General features: G+C 48.5%; 1 protein-coding gene across 1 annotated transcript in view; it reads right to left on the reverse strand.

Annotated features, from left to right (window-relative positions):
* LOC149975105 (zinc finger protein basonuclin-2-like) overlaps nt 1-20587 on the reverse strand; it is a 238891-nt gene that overhangs the window by 149226 nt on the left and 69078 nt on the right.

Here is a 20587-nt window from a genome sequence, read left to right on the forward strand (position 1 = left end):
GAGGGCAGGATGAGCAGAATGCTGAAGGTAAGGAGGGAGGAGGAGAGCTGGAGACGAGGGGGGGTGAAAGTGAGGGAGGAGGGAGAGAAGAAAGGAGGGATGGAGGAGATGATGTGGAAGGAGGGGTCTCTCTTTTTTCTGTCAGCGGCCCTCTTGCCTTTAACCATCTGCCAGTCATTTCATATGGGCTGTCCTCAGAACACACACACACACACACACACACACACACACACACACACACACACACACACACACACACACACACACACACACACACACACACGCACAACCAGAAATCACTTGCAAAACAAAGTCACCCATGCATAACCTGGAAACTCTTACCCGCTCATTCTCAAGCCTGAAACACACATACTCAAACTCACTTATATACATACACACACAAAGTAGGTTATCTGTAAAAAATAAAACAGAATTTGTAAAAAATGTAATAAAATAAAATAAATGTCACTCTTGGCAACAAAAAAACCTTCTTACTATAATCTAATCTATAGTAAAAATATGCACATGCAGCATTCCAAACCAGAAATAACAAATGACAACACAATTACACTCAAATAGAATGCAGAATTAAATCAATTAAATGCAGCCAGCTTCCAAAATCAACAAGGAACCAAAAAAAACGAAACATTTGCAAAATATTGCAAACATGATAAAAAAAAGTCCCATGCATCTCTGTATAAAAACATTCAACCTAACCATCAACATAATACATTAACTTCTCTTACCATCAAATCTCTCTATCCCAACGTAGACATTAGGTGTGAAAGTGTGACAGCAGCAATCCACCCCTCCCTGCCTGCTTCTCTCTCTCCCTCTTTCTTCTTCTCTCTCTCTCTTTGCTGGTGCTGCCTGTCCCTTCTCTTGCTCTCTCTCCTCCCTCCGTCTCTCTGTAACTCCTCCGCGCTCCGTAGCAGCAGCTGTGTGACTGAATGCCTGGGTGTGTGAGCGTGTGTGTGTTTGCATGTGAGAGGAGTGAGTGTGTGAGGACCAGCGCAGGCTCAACTGAGTCAACTGCGCTGCTCCTTTTGGAGACGCTCAATGACATCGCGCTTACGCTCCGACACACACACACACACACACACACACACACACACACACACACACACACACACACACACACACACACACACACACACACACAGACACACACACACACACACTCCTCCCCTCGCTACTGAGGGGAGCTGGGGAGCGAGCTTCACTGGAGAAGCCGTTTGCGCTGCAAGCGGCCAGCGCATCTCAGAGCATCCAGTTCTCCTTTGGGACCTCCACCGCTCACCGCAACACACACACACACATGCACACACACACACACACACACACATACACACCTGCACACTCCTTATGCTGTCTAATACAACACATTTAGCTCTTAATGTTTTGGGGTAAAAGCTAGTTTTTTTGTTAGTTATACATAACAAGCCAAATAGTCTGCTTTATCATTTTTTTTCATACATAACACTCACAGTATTCTTTCTGATAAAGAAATACATAAATTGTGATCTAGAGATATTTGGTGATATGTGAACACAAAAATGTGCAGACGACATGGCATCATTAAAGTCTGGAGCCTTTGTCTGTTTTATCCCAATCTCTATAAGACTAATGGAACTAAGGAGGCAGCCACACACACACACACACACACACACACACACGGAAACCCCGTGTGGATGCTTTCAGATTTTAATTAAGGAAAAAAATGAGGAAGAGGCTCCATTTGAGCCAAATTGGTCCCCACAGCAGCACAGCCCCACAAAGGTATGGGAATACAAAGAGAGCGGGAGGAGAGAGAGAGAGCGAGAGAGAGAGAGAGAGAGAGAGAGAGAGAGACTGAAAGGGAGAGAGAGAGAGCGAGAGAGACTGAAAGAGAGAGAGAGAGAGCGAGAGAGACTGAAAGAGAGAGAGAGAGGGAGGAGGAGAGAGAGAGAGAAAGACAGAGACTGAAAGAGAGAGAGAAAACTATAGAGACTGAAAGAGAGAGAGAGAGAGAGAGGGAGGAGGAGAGAGAGAGAAAGAAATAGACTGAAAGAGAGAGAGAACTATAGACTGAAAGAGAGAGAGAGAGACTGAAAGAGAGAAGCTATATAGACAGAGAGAGAGGAGAGAGAGCGCTATAGAGAGAGAGAGAGCAGAGAGAGAGCGCTATAGAGAGAGAGAGAGCGAGAGAGAGAGAGAGCACGACAGAGAGATTTAGAGAGGAGGAGAGAGAGAGCATGAGAGAGACAGAGAGAGAAAGAGAGAGACAGAGATTTAGAATGAGAGAGAGGATAGAGCACTATAGAGAGACAGATGGAGAGAGACAGAGAGAGAGAGCTCTATAAAAGAGACAGAGAAAACAGAAAAAAATAAAGAGAATGCTCTCTACTTCTAAATTACTAGAACAATGCAGTGACATTTCCCCCCCATCTATTACCGCTCCTATCTTCCTCTCTACCTCCTTTTATCATCCCTCCATCATCAGAGAAAAAGGACATACTGTGATCCCCGGACCGCGGTGGCGATGTCACTGTGATCTTTGAGAAGCGAGGGATAAAGAGAGAGGAAGAGAATTAACTCATCTCCTCCGTTAAATTAAATGGCTTCTGATGTATGAAGCCACTTCGGATTTTGTGGCAAATTGTAGGAGACGGCGGCTGCCTGTCTGTCGGTTAAAAGCCTCTGTGCTGTGCTAATGACGGCACTGGGCTAACCTTTACAGGAGATTAGCACTGTAGCATTTACCTCCAATTGGTACAATGGAGAATTTTGGAGCAGACGACGAGGAGGGGGAAGAGGGAGACAAAATGGTTACAGGAACTTAAAATACCTCTTTTTGTCTTTCACCTTTATTTGTCTCTTTCTCTTGTCATCTCTCTCTCCCGCTCGATGTTCTCACTTTTCTCTTTCCCTCTTTCTTTCCATCCCTCTCTCTCCTTCCCCCTCCCTCTCCCTCTCTCTTGCTTCCCCCTCTCGTTCTTCCACTCTCCCTCTCTGTCTGCGTTTTGTCTTTAGGCATAAACGCGCGGTGGCCTCTACAAAAGCCACAGGCAGTCTGAGCCGCGTGGTAAAGGGAGTAGGTGTTCCCTTTCCATTAGTGTGTCATGCTCTGCTTTTAACCACACTGTGAAAAGGTAACGCACACACGGCAGGAGCATCACGCTAATTACATTAAGTGACAATTCAATGGCCGACGCTCCTTTCTACTCTCCATACACATCTCTCACTCGGTCTTTCTCTCTCTCATTCACACACACACACACACACACACGCATGCACACATAACCACACACACAGGCGCGCGCACACACATCCCCCTCTCTCTGTAAATGTGCTGGTCTCTTAGTTTTTCGAGTGGCACTCAGTGTTTCAAGTCAACCTGGTGGCTCAGCTCCTGATCTGGCCTGTTAATGGCTGTTATTTGTGGGAGGATGGAGAGGAGTCTGCCAATATCCCTCGCTCTGTCTTTCTCTCTCTCTCTTTACTGCCCACTCTCCATCCTTCTCTCTTGTAATGGCAGTGGCCATGGAGGAAATAGAGAGCCAGAGAAGAGAGGGAAAGAGAAAAGAGAGGAAGAGAGGGGGAGAGAGAGAGAAAAGAGGGAGAGAAGAGAGAGAAAAAAAAGAGAGAGAAGGAGGAGAGAGACAGCTATAGAGAGACAGAGGGAGGGAGGGAGGGAGAGAGAGAAAGAGCGAAAGAGAAAAAAAGAGGGAGAGAAATAAGGAAGGAGAGAGAAGAGAGAAAGAAGGGTAAACGCAGAGGCAGAAAGAGTATCACACGTCAGTAATAGAGTCCTTTATTAAAAGTATTATTCTGTAGGACTTGAGATTCCCCTCGGAGCCGGGGGCCATGTCCAAGCCCATATAATTAACCAGAGGCTCAGCTACGGATCAATTACCAGACAAGCAAGTGATAGTCAAATCAATGGAAGATCATCAGGCTCGTTATCAGTGTTGCAACTCATTAGAATAAAAGTGAAGAGAGAGAGGGAGGGAGAGGTGGCACTGCAGTGACTAGGGGATGGGAGGGTGTGCGTGATGTGGACGCGGTGGGGGGGGCTGAGGGGGTAGTGTGTGTGTGTGTGTGTGTGTGTGTGTGTGTGTGTGTGTGTGTGTGTGTGTGTCTCTCTCTCTATACATGAGAGAGACAGAGAGAGAGAAAGACAGAGTGAGGGACAGAAAGAGAGAGAGAGAGGTGTCAGTATTCATCAGTGTGTTGAGCTAGTTATTCACTTAGATCTGTGTTGTGATAGTTCACTGGTGTGGTGTAGTGGTTCTTCTTCCCCTCTCTCCCGGTGGGGACAGACTTCCTGGGCAGCACTATATGACAGGGTGCAGTTCATTTCATAGATGGGCTGCATCCACTCAGGCTTGCAGGGATCAATACGAGTCTGTGCATGAGGTTACTCCCCTGCCATAGCATCCCACACCCAAGTGACCACACTCTCTAGTCTATTCTGAAACATTGGGTTTCAGTGAAAGGCAGTTGGACAGCTGCCAGCTGTCTTTCTACACTAGACCACTTACAGAATGTCCAGAAACGTTACAAATATAACAACGCTGAGCTGTATTCATGTGTTCATTCATTGATGTCTTAATTTATTAATTAATTCAATGAATTAATGAAATTGTTCACTCACTCCAACATGACTGAACATGACAGTTAACATCTCCCGTTAGCCCAAATCAGCCTCTTTATTACACCAGACCATGAATGGTGCTGGGTGACGACATCGTCCCCTGGGTCATTTGCACATCACAGGAGGTCATGACTGGACAGGAAATGGTTCCAACCTTGACCTCTGACCTGTCCCAGATGGTACCTGTGCGCTCGGCCCAGAGGGGGGCACTGTGTACCCCTTCTGTCACATGGCCTCTATTGTTTTATGATAGGATATTACACTATTTACAGCTCAGAAATGTATATTTTTATAGATGTATTTTATTAGGCTCATTGATTTGATAGTTGTGTAGAGTAATACAACAACAAAACATATGAGTGAGTTGGACTTTTTTTCCCTAAAAACTGAAGACTGTAAAACAGTTACATTTGAATCATTTAGCAGATGCTCTTATCCAGAGAGACGTACTCATAGTGAGAGCAGACATTTTATGACTTTATTTGTCCTGGTCCCCCGTGGGAATCAAACCCACAACCCTGGCGTTGCAAGTGCCATGCTCTACCAACTGAGCCAATACAGGGCCATTAAAAGGTGTCGATTATAATGATTGGCTCATCAAATGCAACATTTGAACAAATAATATTCCAAAGACAAAGATCGAAAGAGAGATGCTACTCTACGGCCTTCCTTCCTGCCCTGTCCTTCCCCTCGGGGTTGCTAAACTCCACCACTCCACTGCTCTCTTCACCACACCACCTAGACCTCTCTCTCTCTTCACCACCTAGATCTCTCTCTCTTCACCACCTAGACCTCTCTCTCTCCCACTGCTCTCTTCACCACCTAGACCTCTCTCTCTTCACCACCTAGACCTCTCTCTCTTCAACACCTAGACCTCTCTCTCTTCAACACCTAGACCTCTCTCTCCCACTGCTCTCTTCACCACACCACCTAGACCTCTCTCTCTCCACCACCTAGACCTCTCTCTCTTCACCACCTAGACCTCTCTCTCTTCACCACCTAGACCTCTCTCTCTTCTCCACCTAGACCTCTCTCTCCCACTGCTCTCTTCACCATCTAGACCTCTCTCTCTTCACCACCTAGACCTCTCTCTCCCACTGCTCTCTTCACCATCTAGACCTCTCTCTCTTCACCACCTAGACCTCTCTCTCTTCACCACCTAGGCCTCTCTCTCCCACTGCTCTCTTCACCACACCACCTAGACCTCTCTCTCCCACTGCTCTCTTCACCACACCACCTAGACCTCTCTCTCTTCACCACCTAGACCTCTCTCTCTCTTCACCACCTAGACCTCTCTCTCTTCACCACCTAGACCTCTCTCTCCCACTGCTCTCTTCACCATCTAGACCTCTTTCTCTTCACCACCTAGACCTCTCTCTCTTCACCACCTAGACCTCTTTCTCTTCACCACCTAGACCTCTCTCTCTTCACCACCTAGACCTCTCTCTCCCACTGCTCTCTTCACCACCTAGACCTCTCTCTCTCCCACTGCTCTCTTCACCACCTAGACCTCTCTCTCTTCACCACCTAGACCTCTCTCTCTTCACCACCTAGACCTCTCTCTCTTCACCACCTAGACCTCTCTCTCCCACTGCTCTCTTCACCACCTAGACCTCTCTCTCCCACTGCTCTCTTCACCACCTAGACCTCTCTCTCTTCACCACCTAGACCTCTCTCTCCCACTGCTCTCTTCACCACCTAGACCTCTCTCTCTTCACCACCTAGACCTCTCTCTCCCACTGCTCTCTACACCACCTAGTCCTCTCTCTCTTCACCACCTAGACCTCTCTCTCTTCAGCACCTAGACCTCTCTCTCTTCAGCACCTAGACCTCTCTCTCTTCACCACCTAGACCTCTCTCTCCCACTGCTCTCTTCACCACCTAGACCTCTCTCTCTTCACCAACTAGACCTCTCTCTCCCACTGCTCTCTTCACCACCTAGACCTCTCTCTCTTCACCACCTAGACCTCTCTCTCTCTTCACCACCTAGACCTCTCTCTCTTCACCACCTAGACCTCTCTCTCTTCACCACCTAGACCTCTCTCTCTTCACCACCTAGACCTCTCTCTCTTCACCACCTAGACCTCTCACCCTTCACCATCTAGACCTCTCTCTCTTCACCATCTAGACCTATCTCTCTTCACCACCTAGACCTCTCTCTCTTCACCACCTAGACCTCTCTCTCTTCACCACCTAGACCTCTCTCTCTTCACCACACCACCTAGACCTCTCTCTCTTCACCACCTAGTCCTCTCTCTCTTCACCACACCACCTAGACCTCTCTCTCTTCACCACCTAGACCTCTCTCTCTTCACCACCTAGACCTCTCTCTCTTCACCACACCACCTAGACCTCTCTCTCTTCACCACCTAGACCTCTCTCTCTTCACCACCTAGACCTCTCTCTCTTCACCACCTAGACCTCTCTCTCTTCACCACCTAGACCTCTCTCCCTTCACCACACCACCTAGACCTCTCTCTCTTCACCACCTAGACCTCTCTCTCTTCACCACACCACCTAGACCTCTCTCTCTTCACCACACCACCTAGACCTCTCTCTCTTCACCACCTATACCTCTCTCTCTTCACCACCTAGACCTCTCTCTCTTCATCACCTAGACCTCTCTCTCTTCACCACCTAGACCTCTCTCTCTTCACCACCTAGACCTCTCTCTCTTCACCACCTAGACCTCTCTCTCTTCACCACACCACCTAGACCTCTCTCTCTTCACCACCTAGACCTCTCTCTTCACCACCTAGACCTCTCTCTCTTCACCACCTAGACCTCTGTCTCTTCACCACACCACCTAGACCTCTCTCTCTTCACCACCTAGACCTCTCTCTCTTCACCACCTAGACCTCTCTCTTCACCACCTAGACCTCTCTCTCTTCACCACCTAGACCTCTGTCTCTTCACCACACCACCTAGACCTCTCTCTCTTCACCACCTTGACCTCTCTCTCTTCACCACCTATACCTCTCTCTCTTCACCACCTAGACCTCTCTCTCTTCACCACCTAGACCTCTCTCTCTTCACCACCTAGACCTCTCTCTCCCACTGCTCTCTTCACCACACCATCTAGACCTCTCTCTCTTCACCACCTAGACCTCTCTCTCTACACCACCTAGACCTCTCTCTCTACACCACCTAGACCTCTCTCTCTACACCACCTAGACCTCTCTCTCTACACCACCTAGACCTCTCTGTCTTCACCACCTAGACCTCTCTCTCTTCACCACCTAGACCTCTCTCTCTTCACCACCTAGACCTCTCTCTCTACACCACCTAGACCTCTCTCTCCCACTGCTCTGTCTGTCTGTTAAAGTTCAATAACTAAATGGGACAAATTGTCCAAGTAGGGGTACAAGACAGTCTGTATCCAGTCCTGGAGGCCTCTCTCAAAATTAGGGGTGTTAAAACAATCATTGGAGGAGCCAATTTCCCCAAGCTCTTACAGTGGGGCTGAGTAGACCTCTTCATTTTCTGACGGAGTGAGGGAACCTGTTAAAGTAAACAACAGAAGGGGAAAAGAGAGGGAGCAGGGCGGGAAGTGATGAGGTGCTCCAAAAGTCACAATTATTAAATGACGATGTTTGTTGCCTTGTTATATTGCAATTTTCTTGCTCTGCTGAAGTGAAAATCACGGCCGAAGCAAAACCAAATAAAATGGCCCTTTCAGCTGAAGGGAGAGAGGGAGGGGGCAGGAGGGAGAGAGAGAGGGGGCAGGAGGTAGAGAGGAAGGGGTCAGGAGGGAGAGAGAGAGGGCAGGAGGGAGAGAGAGAGGGCAGGAGGGAGAGAGAGGGGGCAGGAGGTAGAGAGGGAGGGGGCAGGAGGGAGAGAGAGAGAGGGCAGGAGGGAGAGAGAGGGGGCAGGAGGGAGAGAGAGGGGGCAGGAGGTAGAGAGAGAGGGCAGGAGGGAGAGAGATAGGGGGCAGGAGGGAGAGAGGGGGGGGAAGGAGGGAGAGAGAGGGGGAAGGAGGGAGAGAGATAGGGGGCAGGAGGGAGAGAGAGGGGGAAGGAGGGAGAGAGGGAGGGGAAGGAGGGAGAGAGGGAGGGGAAGGAGGGAGAGAGGGAGGGGAAGGAGGGAGAGAGGGAGGGGAAGGAGGGAGAGAGGGAGGGGAAGGAGGGAGAGAGGGAGGGGAAGGAGGGAGAGAGGGAGGGGAAGGAGGGAGAGAGGGGGGGAAGGAGGGAGAGAGGGAGGGGAAGGAGGGAGAGAGGGAGGGGAAGGAGGGAGAGAGGGAGGGGAAGGAGGGAGAGAGGGAGGGGAAGGAGGGAGAGAGGAAGGGGAAGGAGGGAGAGAGGGAGGGGAAGGAGGGAGAGAGGAAGGGGAAGGAGGGAGAGAGGGAGGGGAAGGAGGGAGAGAGGGAGGGGAAGGAGGGAGAGAGGGGGGGAAGGAGGGAGAGAGGGAGGGGAAGGAGGGAGAGAGGGAGGGGAAGGAGGGAGAGAGGGAGGGGAAGGAGGGAGAGAGGGGGGGAATGAGGGAGAGAGGGAGGGGAAGGAGGGAGAGAGGGGGGGAAGGAGGGAGAGAGGGAGGGGAAGGAGGGAGAGAGGGAGGGGAAGGAGGGAGAGAGGGAGGGGAAGGAGGGAGAGAGGGAGGGGAAGGAGGGAGAGAGGGGGGGAAGGAGGGAGAGAGGGAGGGGAAGGAGGGAGAGAGGGAGGGGAAGGAGGGAGAGAGGGAGGGGAAGGAGGGAGAGAGGGAGGGGAAGGAGGGAGAGAGGGAGGGGAAGGAGGGAGAGAGGGGGGGAAGGAGGGAGAGAGGGGGGGAAGGAGGGAGAGAGGGAGGGGAAGGAGGGAGAGAGGGAGGGGAAGGAGGGAGAGAGGGAGGGGAAGGAGGGAGAGAGGGAGGGGAAGGAGGGAGAGAGGAAGGGGAAGGAGGGAGAGAGGAAGGGGAAGGAGGGAGAGAGGGAGGGGAAGGAGGGAGAGAGGGAGGGGAAGGAGGGAGAGAGGGAGGGGAAGGAGGGAGAGAGGGAGGGGAAGGAGGGAGAGAGGGAGGGGAAGGAGGGAGAGAGGGAGGGGAAGGAGGGAGAGAGGGAGGGGAAGGAGGGAGAGAGGGGGGGAAGGAGGGAGAGAGGGAGGGGAAGGAGGGAGAGAGGGAGGGGAAGGAAAGCGTAGCAGAAACAAATGATTAGAGGGTTAGAGACAGGTCGCCCCATTAAGAGCACTGGAACCTTCTGGAACAAACTTGTCGTATAAAAGACTAGGCACACACGTACGCACGCACACACACCCCGTGCCCCCACACACCCCGTCCCCTCACACACACCCCGTCCCCACACATACACACACACACACACCATCCCCACAGAGACACATTGACTTTGGCTTCAACCCTCTCATTAGCTAACAGTAAAACGGTAAGGTTGGACCGATACTTACAGGGCAGCATTAGTTTGTTCTGAGCTCAAACGCCTATTGTTCTAAGTCCGGTAGAAACACAATAAACAGTGGAGGAAGCTGGTAGAAGGTACTGGAGGAGAGTCATGATGGCCAGGCTGTGTTGATAGAACCCAGGACTCTTCTTTACTCTGACTCTTATTATTCTGGAGGTAATAAGCAGGAGAACATGTCTGTGTGCTGGTGCTGACAATGACCTGATTGTCACACACACATATATATGAACGCTCGCATACGCACACACACCTCGCCTATCTCCTTCACACACACAAACACACCCCAGTGATAGCACTGGTCCTTAGTGTGTGTGTGTACGCGCGTTTCTTCATGTGACAAGGGGCGGCATGACGATCAGATGGCACTCGTCGGGGATAGAACTGTTACTGTTTGTAATGGTCCGACGTAACACACACACAGGGCCACAAGACATCATATGACCTACAGGGAACAACCTTCCACTTGTAACTGAGCAAGAGAGAGAGAGAGAGAGAGAGAGAGAGACAGAGAGAGAGACAGAGAGAGAGAGAGAGAAAGAGAGAGACAGAGAGAGAGAGAGAGAGAGAGAAAGAAAGAAAGAAAGAAAGAAAGAAAGAAAGAAAGAAAGAAAGAAAGAAAGAAAGAAAGAAAGAAAGAGAGAAAGAAAGAAAGAAAGAAAGAGAGAGAGAGAAAGAGAGAGATACATGATGGCATTGTCTGTCATAGATAGTGTAGATAATCTGGGTTCCACTGATAAGTAGGACCTCTGTGTGAAAGAAAGACTGAAAGTGCAGGGCTGTATTCTCACACACACACACACACACTCTCTTTTTCTGACTAATACTGTTACTATGCTGCTCAATGGACGACTGTAACATAGATGTTCAATACCAAAGGAAAGGTTTTGGTAGAGAAGAATCAGCTCAGAGAAATCTCTTAAAGAAATGTCTTGTATTTTCTGAAGGATATGGAGTGAAAGGGAAATGTGTGAAACGTGTCCTATTGTAGTTGACTATGAAGATGATGAGAAGGGGATACCAGGGGATTATAACCTCTATTGATTCACCGCACCTCAAACCTACTCACACACACAAGGGCATGCACGTACACAGAGCCGTGGCCCCTTGGCCCTGACCGAGGCAGCGGTTGAGAGCGTTCCAGTGACTGAATTACAGCTAATCCTGACGCCCAGGGCCCAGCCCTCTCCCTCACCCCTTCTCTCTCCCCCATCCATCCCTCCTCCCTCCCCCTTACCCAACAATTAGCAGGCCTCACGTTAACACAACGGGCCCTCTGTCTCTCCCCCAGAGAGGAGGCAAGGAGAGAGAGGGCCACGGGGATGGGGGGAGGAGGGGGAGGGGTTGAAGGTTAAGGGAGGTAGGGCGAAGGGGGGATGATGGGGAGGAGGGTGAGTTTCATCACCTGTTCTATGGTTAGGGCCCACAGGGCTGCTGTGGAAATGTCTGTATGGGCAGATGAGCTGAGTAAGACACTATACTGCAGCCAAGCCCCCCTCCTGTTATACTCCCCTTCTCTATTTTCCTCCTACCCTCTCTCCACCTCTACTGTCCTCTCTTCACCTCTGTCTTCTCTTCACCTCTACTGTCCTCTACTGTCCTCTCTTCACCTCTACTGTCCTCTACTGTCCTCTCTTCACCTCTACTGTCCTCTACTGTCCTTTCTTCACCTCTACTATCCTCTCTTCACCTCTACTGTCCTCTCTTCACCTCTACTGTCCTCTCTTCACCTCTACTGTCCTCTACTGTCCTCTCTTCACCTCTACTGTCCTCTCTTCACCTCTACTGTCCTCTCTTCACCTCTACTGTCCTCTCTTCACCTCTACTGTCCTCTACTGTCCTTTCTTCACCTCTACTGTCCTCTCTTCACCTCTACTGTCCTCTACTGTCCTCTCTTCACCTCTACTGTCCTCTCTTCACCTCTACTGTCCTCTACTGTCCTCTCTTCACCTCTACTGTCCTCTCTTCACTTCTACTGTCCTCTCTTCACCTCTACTGTCCTCTACTGTCCTCTCGTCACCTCTACTGTACTCTACTGTCCTCTCTTCACCTCCACTGTCCTCTACTGTTCTCTCTTCACCTCTACTGTCCTCTACTGTTCTCTCTTCACCTCTACTGTACTCTACTGTCCTCTCTTCACCTCTACTGTCCTCTCTTCACCTCTACTGTCCTCTCTTCACTTCTACTGTCCTCTCTTCACTTCTACTGTCCTCTCTTCACCTCTACTGTCCTCTCTTCACTTCTACTGTCCTCTATTCACTTCTACTGTCCTCTCTTCACCTCTACTGTCCTCTCTTCACTTCTACTGTCCTCTCTTCACTTCTACTGTCCTCTCTTCACCTCTACTGTCCTCTCTTCACCTCTACTGTCCTCTACTGTCCTCTCTTCACCTCTACTGTCCTCTCTTCACCTCTACTGTCCTCTACTGTCCTCTCGTCACCTCTACTGTCCTCTCTTCACTTCTACTGTCCTCTCTTCACCTCTACTGTCCTCTACTGTCCTCTCGTCACCTCTACTGTACTCTACTGTCCTCTCTTCACCTCCACTGTCCTCTACTGTTCTCTCTTCACCTCTACTGTCCTCTACTGTCCTCTCTTCACTTCTACTGTCCTCTCTTCACCTCTACTGTCCTCTCTTCACTTCTACTGTCCTCTCTTCACTTCTACTGTCCTCTCTTCACCTCTACTGTCCTCTCTTCACTTCTACTGTCCTCTCTTCACTTCTACTGTCCTCTCTTCACCTCTACTGTCCTCTCTTCACTTCTACTGTCCTCTCTTCACTTCTACTGTCCTCTCTTCACCTCTACTGTCCTCTCTTCACTTCTACTGTCCTCTCTTCACTTCTACTGTCCTCTCTTCACCTCTACTGTCCTCTACTGTCCTCTCGTCACCTCTACTGTCCTCTACTGTCCTCTCTTCACCTCTACTGTCCTCTACTGTTCTATCTTCACCTCTACTGTACTCTACGGTCCTCTACTGTCCTCTCTTCACCTCTACTGTCCTCTACTGTTCCCTCTTCACCTCTACTGTACTCTACGGTCCTCTACTGTCCTCTCTTCACCTTTACTGTCCTCTACTGTCCTCTCTTCACCTCTACTGTCCTCTACTGTCCTCTCTTCCCCTTTACTGTCCTCTTCCATCCGTTCCATCATTTCCTCCTCCTCCTTTCCACTCCTCTATCCTACCTCACCAACTCCCCTTCCTCTCCTTTCCTCCTCCTTTCCCCCCCCTTCTTCTATCTATTTTCTTCCTTTCTCTCCCCTCCCCAGACAGGTCTCCACTCTTCCCCTCCCTCCTCCCTCCTCTTCTCTTTCACTGACCCGTGGTCTTCCCCAGACAGTCAGGTCCAGTCACAGAGTAGAGTGGAGCGGTGTGGTGTGTCTTTCCCAGGTAGCCCCCTGTCCCCCTCCAGAGAGAACCAGACCGCCCATCTGGAACGCTGCCGAGGCAACCCTGGCAGCCCCCCCCCCCCCCCCACCGGAGTCACAGTTTCTTTAGAAGAAGTTCTCTGGATTAGAGAGGTGAGAGGAAGGTGTCTCTCTCTCCATGTCTCTCTGTATGAATGCCCTCACTAATACGTCTTTACCTCTCTTAGTGAAGGTCTGAGCTCCCTTTCACGCTCCCCTTATCTCTAGCTGAGCTGGGTGTGTGGGCCGAAGAGAAGGCTTCGAGTTAGGGAGCCTGGTTAAGAGTGAGCGTTTTAAGTATACACTTTTGAGTATACACAGTCGCATATGTTTGCTGAGAGAGAGAGGGCGAGAGAGAGAGACCGAGAGAGCATCAGCACTAGATAAGCCTCTGGTCTGCATAGCATGGTCAGCGGTGCGTGTCTGTTGGGCTGGTGATTGGCCAGTTTACTCACTCTCACTGCTGTCATCAATTACCTCCCCCTGACACATGGACCAATCCATTCCACTATAAGAACAGGGGGGTGGGGGTTACCCCTACAGTCACAATGGTTTGTTCCGCATACTGTAGGTACTGTATTAGCTAATGAATGAGATGTTTGACGAGCAGGTGTCCACATACTTTTGGTCATGTAGTCTTAACTAATGAGCACAGGAGGAAGAAATTGTCCCTAACTGATACAGGGTCAGTCAGATATTTTTGCCATGCCTTTAAGGTTAGGATTGGACAGATAGAGTAATCTGATTTTACATCTGTAGTTTAGCAAAAATTCTATCTTGAGCTTGCCAGTGTGTGTATGTGTGTGTGTGTGTGTGTGTGTGTGTGTGTGTGTGCGTGCGTGCGTGCGTGTGTGTGCATGTGCGTGTGCGTATGCGTGTGTGTGTGTGTGTGTGTGTGTGTGTGTGTGTCCTCGCCACCTGCTGTGACTCTGCACAGTGGTGAGCTGATGAAGTAATGGGAATGAGGCGAGGTCACTTGTTTTGGGCTAACGGGAGATGTCCACGACTGCTTTTCATCTCAAAGTAATGTGTGATGAGCTCAGGCTAAGACAGGGTTTAAACATCTAAAAATAAAGACCCCCGTCCAAATACTGAGCTAGTAGTGGGAACATAAAACATGTGCATTTCGTTAGCCGGGGGGAGCTGTATTTATGGCGCACACATGACTCGGAACATGACTGTTAACTACAATGACAAACACTATGAACACAGACATTCTAATGAGGCAGAGAAACTCTGAATGAATGTCTCACAAAAAACATCCAATGTGTTGGAATAGTTGATGAGTTGAAAGTTGAATTGGCCACACACCACAGGATGTAGAATTTTTATTTGAGTTTGAGTGACAGGAAGTACAATTTAATTCAGTGCAATTCCAGTGGTGTAAAGTACTATAGTAAAAATACTGTAAAGTACTGCTTAAGTCGTTTTTGGGGTATTTGTACTTTACTTTAATATTTATATTATTTTTACTTCACTACATTCCTAAAGAAAATATGGTACTTTTTCCTTCATGAATTTTCCCTGAATGCTTAGCAGGACAGGAAAATGGTGAAATTCACACTCTTATCAAAAGAACACGCGATCATCCCTAGTGCCTCTGGTCTGGCAGACTCACTAAACACAAATGCATCTTGTGTAAATGATGTCTGAGTGTTGCAGTGTGCCCCTGGCTATCCGGACAGAAAAACAAGAAAATGGTGCCGTCTGCTTTGCTTAATATGATAATATATTTAAACTTTTACCTTTGATGCTTTAGTATATTTTAAAACCACATACTTTATACTTTTACTCAAGTAGTATTTTACTGGGTGACTTTCAATTGAGTAACTTTCTATGAAGGTATCTATACTTGTATTCAAGTATGACAATTGGGAACTTTTTACACCACTGTGCAATTAAAAGAAATTCCACTGAACATGAGTCTCACTGAATCTGATTGGTCACACTTTCAGATACCAAAGAATATATACATTTGTTCTGGAAACAATGTTCATATTCTTTAAACCATAGTGCTTAGAATAGCCAATTATATTTCCACCAACCATTTCATTTCATTTGTTTGGCTCAGTTTTTAAAGCATTCTGGGAAATGTAGTATTTTCCACATATTGAACAAAATAAAAGTGATTATTCACATACAGGTTTTGTTTTCCGTGATCTCTCTCTCTGGGTTTGCCCTCTCCTCCCTCCAAGCCCCCTAATTGAACACTATTCTACGAGGCAGAAATCGGCTTAGAGGACGCAACAGAGAATAAAGAAAAAATACATTATTATTATTCTGCCATCTGGTTTCAATTACAGCGAACATCAAGTCATATTAAAATACATGGAGGGATCAGGAGGCCACTGGCATGGGGAGTCGCTGTTGAAAGCTCTCGCGTTTTAAAACACATTCTCACACAGAGCCAAGTCACATTACTTGATCATTACATACATGGCTACGATTTTGGACGGTTCTCTACTCCTTAGAACCGGTTCCATGCAGAACGAGAACCAATTATCCTGCAGAACAGTGACGGGGGGGGGGGCTTTGCATCCTGTCTACACCTGACCAATGACAACATGGCTAACGGTTGATGACAGAGAGGATTAATTGAATAGTCATTTTCAGGGGAAAAGCTTTGACCCCTCTGTTCAGACCTCACTGTGGGGATAGAGCACCGAACTAGGTACAGATATCACATTGTCCACACAGATATATACTGGTTAGGAAAATTAGTTGACTTTATATCAACCAAAAATAGATTTAGTCACACACTATGTCGTCACTCCTATGCTCTCATGGTGAGGACGTGTTCTTTGCAACTGATCAAACACACACACACACACACACACACACACACACACACACACACACACACACACACACACACACACACACTCCCCAGAGCCTACAGACCTGTCTGTGCAGCAAAAGTGGCGGTGACCATTATACTCCAGTTACCCATGAACACCTCCTGTCCTTCTATCCATCTCTCCCTCCCTTTCTTTCTCTCTGTCCTCATCCTCCCCTGCTGCCTGTCGCCTCCCTCGGTCCGCTCTGTCGCTCCTCCACTCCATCCATCCCACGGAGAGGAGGAGGGAGGGAGCAAGGCAGAGGCAGAATGAAAGAGAGAGACAGCGGATGGGAGGGTGAGAGGATAGAATGAGAGGGGGGGACGACGACGAAGGGGCTAAATTATTAAGTGACTGTAGCCCTGACACACACACGAGGCGGCAGGAGGCCCAGCCATGCAGCGGGGTAAACCCATTAGAACGCTTAGCCCCCTGAATGCACCCGACATCTCGGCCTAGCGTTAACTCACGTCAAAGTCATCAAACCGAAGGGCCCGGGGCTCTTAACATTTTCAAAGGCGGCAGTGGGAGGGTTGAAGGGACATTGGTAGTGGTCCTGTCATCATAGTGGATAAATAAGTAAATACAGGGGAGGAATGACTAAGCGGCTAGGCCACAGAGATGACAGGCACCGGGGACAGGGATGGGACGGATTGTGTGTGTGTGTGTGTGTGTGCGAGCGAGCGGAACGAGAAGACAAGGTAGAGCCAGTCCCACGTTGGAGCTCCAGGAGGTCTTGCTCTGGCCCCATCTCCCCAGCCAGGGTGTGCCGAGCTGGGGCTTCACTCACTTAAGGTCCCCCTGGCCTTGATTTCTTCCAGACAGGGCCGGAGCACACAGATCGCCTGGCTTTAATCCACTAGATAGGGGGAGGTAGAAGGGCCATTTGGCCACCATGTTCTGTCTACGTGTCTGTCCCAAGGGGAAGGTTCCACAGCTTTTTGGTTCCCTCTGCATGCTGTTGCTATTGTCAACCATGTTTTTCTATCTTGGTGCCCTTATGTAGTTAATGTGTCTGTTTGTGCCAGTGAGAGTGCATGTGAGTGTGTAAGTGTGTGTATATGACTTTGAGTTTGAAACCACATTTGTTTGTTTGTGCCTGTATATGTGCATGTGTGTGTGTGGCACGTTCTGTTTAATTTGACACTTGGCCTGACACTTCTAAACAGAGAGTTGATGACACACATTAAGGGCCCATCTTACTCTGTGTGTGTGTGTGTGTGTGTGTGTGTGTGTGTGTGTGTGTGTGTGTGTGTGTGTGTGTGTGTGTGTGTATACATCCATTGGTCCGTGTTCTGTGTGTGTGTGCGTGTGTATGTGTGTGCATCAGTCGGTCTGTGTGTGTGTGTGTGTGTGTGTGTGTGAACGTGCACGTCATTGCTAGTTTGTGTGTGTATTGTTGGATGGGCTAATTGCAGTGGAGAATGCTCTAATTAACACAAAGCAGGGTCTCCTGGGTACTCACGGGCACCAAGAGTGTGTCACGCGTTTACATCTCCCCAACCTGTGTGATTCATGGACCTAATCAAGGCCTTTTAAGCTCTGCCATGCTTATGCTTGTTGTGTATCTGGTGAGAGACACACTTCTCGAGGAAAAGAGACTTTTGAGGACTTCGGCTAACAAATCTGACTAACGAGTCAACAAATACTTAAAGAGAGCCTTTAAATGTTGTTAAAAACATCTCAGATGTAAATGGAAAATAATGAAATGCTAGCTGAGGGGTTTTGTAATCTATTCATTTAGCTATGAAGGTAAAACAAAATGGCTGCCTCTTGTTGCTTGTAGATTTATAGTTTGTGTATACAACATGGTGGTAGACCAAGGTGCCACGAGGAAGACAAGACACCCTAACTTCTCCCTCTCTCTCTCCTTCCACCTCCACTCACTCCCTCACTGTGCCTTCCTCGCTCGTCTTCACCCTCTCTTTAAAAATAACTTTCTCTCTCTTTTTTATAGGTCTTGCCAATTTGGACAAGACCCAGTCGGAGACAGATTACACCAAATCACATATCAACCGTAATCAATCAAGCCCCTGGAAGACATCACTCTCACAATGAATAATTACCACAATCCAGTTAAGCGCTGCCAGTGCCAAATTTTTGCCACCGCTGTTTCTTAACGACAGCTTGGGCCCAGGGTTTAACTTTGAGGGGAAAACATCCCAAAGTTTTCAGGGTGTGTTCTCATCTATGTACTTCAGAAGGAGGTGGAGGTAGGGAGTGATGAAGGGAACAGAAAGAGAGGATGACAAAAAAAGAGATAAAAGAACGACTAAGAGACTGACAGGACAGGAGGATGTGAGGAATGCTGTGGTCGCCACGGTGATGTCCCAAAAGAATATTTATGAGTGGTGTCGGGCGGCCATTTTGTGATCTCATTCCAGAGGTTTTGACTAGATTCGGATGGGCAGAGTGTTAAAGTAATTACCAACCTAAATAGGAGTCTGTCTGGTCCAGCACTAGATTGTCTGGCAGGGCTGCTCAGATGGTTTCCCCTCCACTCTACTGCTACACTGCCGTCTCAAAGGACTTGGAGGATACAGTGAGCTCTCGTTGGTGGACATTAAAGAATGAGCGAGGACACACACACACTCACAGACACACACACAAAGTGAGTTAAAGAAATGGACTAAAAGAGAGAAAATAAGTGAAAAAACAGAGAAAGAGAAAGAGCGAAAGAGAGAGAAGTAACAGACAAAATAAGAGAAAAAAGAGAGGGAGAGTGAAAGGAGATAACTGTGATGAATGAACACGTCTCGTCATTGGCCAGAGCCTTGTTATCAGTGGTAGGAGAGAAAGCTCCAACTAGTCAGTCTGTGTGTGTGTGTGTGTGTGTGTGTGTGTGTGTGTGTGTGTGTGTGTGTGTGTGTGTGTGTGTGTGTGTGTGTGTGTGTGTGTGTGTGTGTGTGTGTGTGTGTGTGTGTGTGTGTGTGTGTGTGTATGTGTGTGTGTGTGTGTGTGTGTGTGTGTGTGTGTGTGTGTGTGTGTGTGTGTGCGTGCGTGTCTGCATGCGCATCAGAGGACGGGGTCTTTTATCTAACGGGGCTGAGTGATGGAGACCTCAAGGCAGATTGGAGTACAGCAGAGAGAGAGAGAGAGAGAGAGAGAGATAGAGAGAGAGAGAGAGAGAGATAGAAAGAAAGAGAGCGAGAGAGAGAGGGTGGTAGAGAGAGAGACAGGGTGGTAGAGAGAGAGAGAGAGAGAGAGAGAGAGAGATACTGTGGGTGTGTGTGAGAGAGAGAGACACGGGGGTAGAGAAAGAGAGGGAGAGAGAGGGAGAACGAGAGAGAAATACTGTGGGTGTGATAGAGAGAGAGAGAGAGAGAGAGAGAGAGAGAGACAGGGTGGTAGAAAGAGAGAGAGAGAGAGAGAGAGAGAGAGAGAGAGAGAGAGAGAGAGAGAGAGTGCTTTCACTCTTCACAGGAGAGGGGAGCTATGTGGCGGTGAGAGAGAGGAAGAGGGCGGAGAACAGAGGAGGGGAGAGCTGAGTAGAACAGGAGTGTGTCATTTAAAAAGTGCCAGCATCAGCACTGGTCATTAGAGTGATGTGACAAAATGTCCAGTCAGGCACCAGACAGAGCCACCATGACAAATAGGACCAGAAAGAGACAGTGGATATGCAGTGTGTGGATTGACAGCCATGCTCAAACGCTGATGTGCAACTTCAATGTAATATACTAGATGACATGAATATACAGTGATACATACAGTGGGGCAAAAAAGTATTTAGTCAGCTACCAATTGTGCTAGTTCTCCCACTTAGATGAGAGAGGCCTGTAATTTTCATCATAGGTACACTTCAACTAGGACAGACAAAATAAGAAAAACAAATCCAGAAAATCCCATTGTAGGATTTTTTATGAATTTATTTGCAAATTATGGTGGAAAATAAGTATTTGGTCAATAACAAAAGTTTATCTCAATACTTTGTTATATACCCTTTGTTGGCAATGACAGAGGTCAAACGTTTTCTGTAAGTCTTCACAAGGTTTTCACACACTGTTGCTGGTATTTTGACCCATTCCTCCATGCAGATCTCCTCTAGAGCAGTGATGTTTTGGGGCTGTTGCTGGGCAACACGGACTTTCAACTCCCTCCAAAGATTTTCTATGGGGTTGAGATCTGGAGACTGGCTAGGCCACTCCAGGACCTTGAAATGCTTCTTACGAAGCCACTCCTTCGTTGCCCGGGCGGTGTGTTTGGGATCATTGTCATGCTGAAAGACCCAGCCACGTTTCATCTTCAATGCCCTTGTTGATGGAAGGAGGTTTTCACTCAAAATCTCACGATACATGGCCCCATTCATTCTTTCCTTTACACGG

This window comes from Oncorhynchus mykiss, chromosome 19 (genome assembly GCF_057628025.1).
Source record: "Oncorhynchus mykiss isolate SJ-2025 chromosome 19, ASM5762802v1, whole genome shotgun sequence".
In the NCBI taxonomy this organism is placed as follows: domain Eukaryota; kingdom Metazoa; phylum Chordata; class Actinopteri; order Salmoniformes; family Salmonidae; genus Oncorhynchus; species Oncorhynchus mykiss.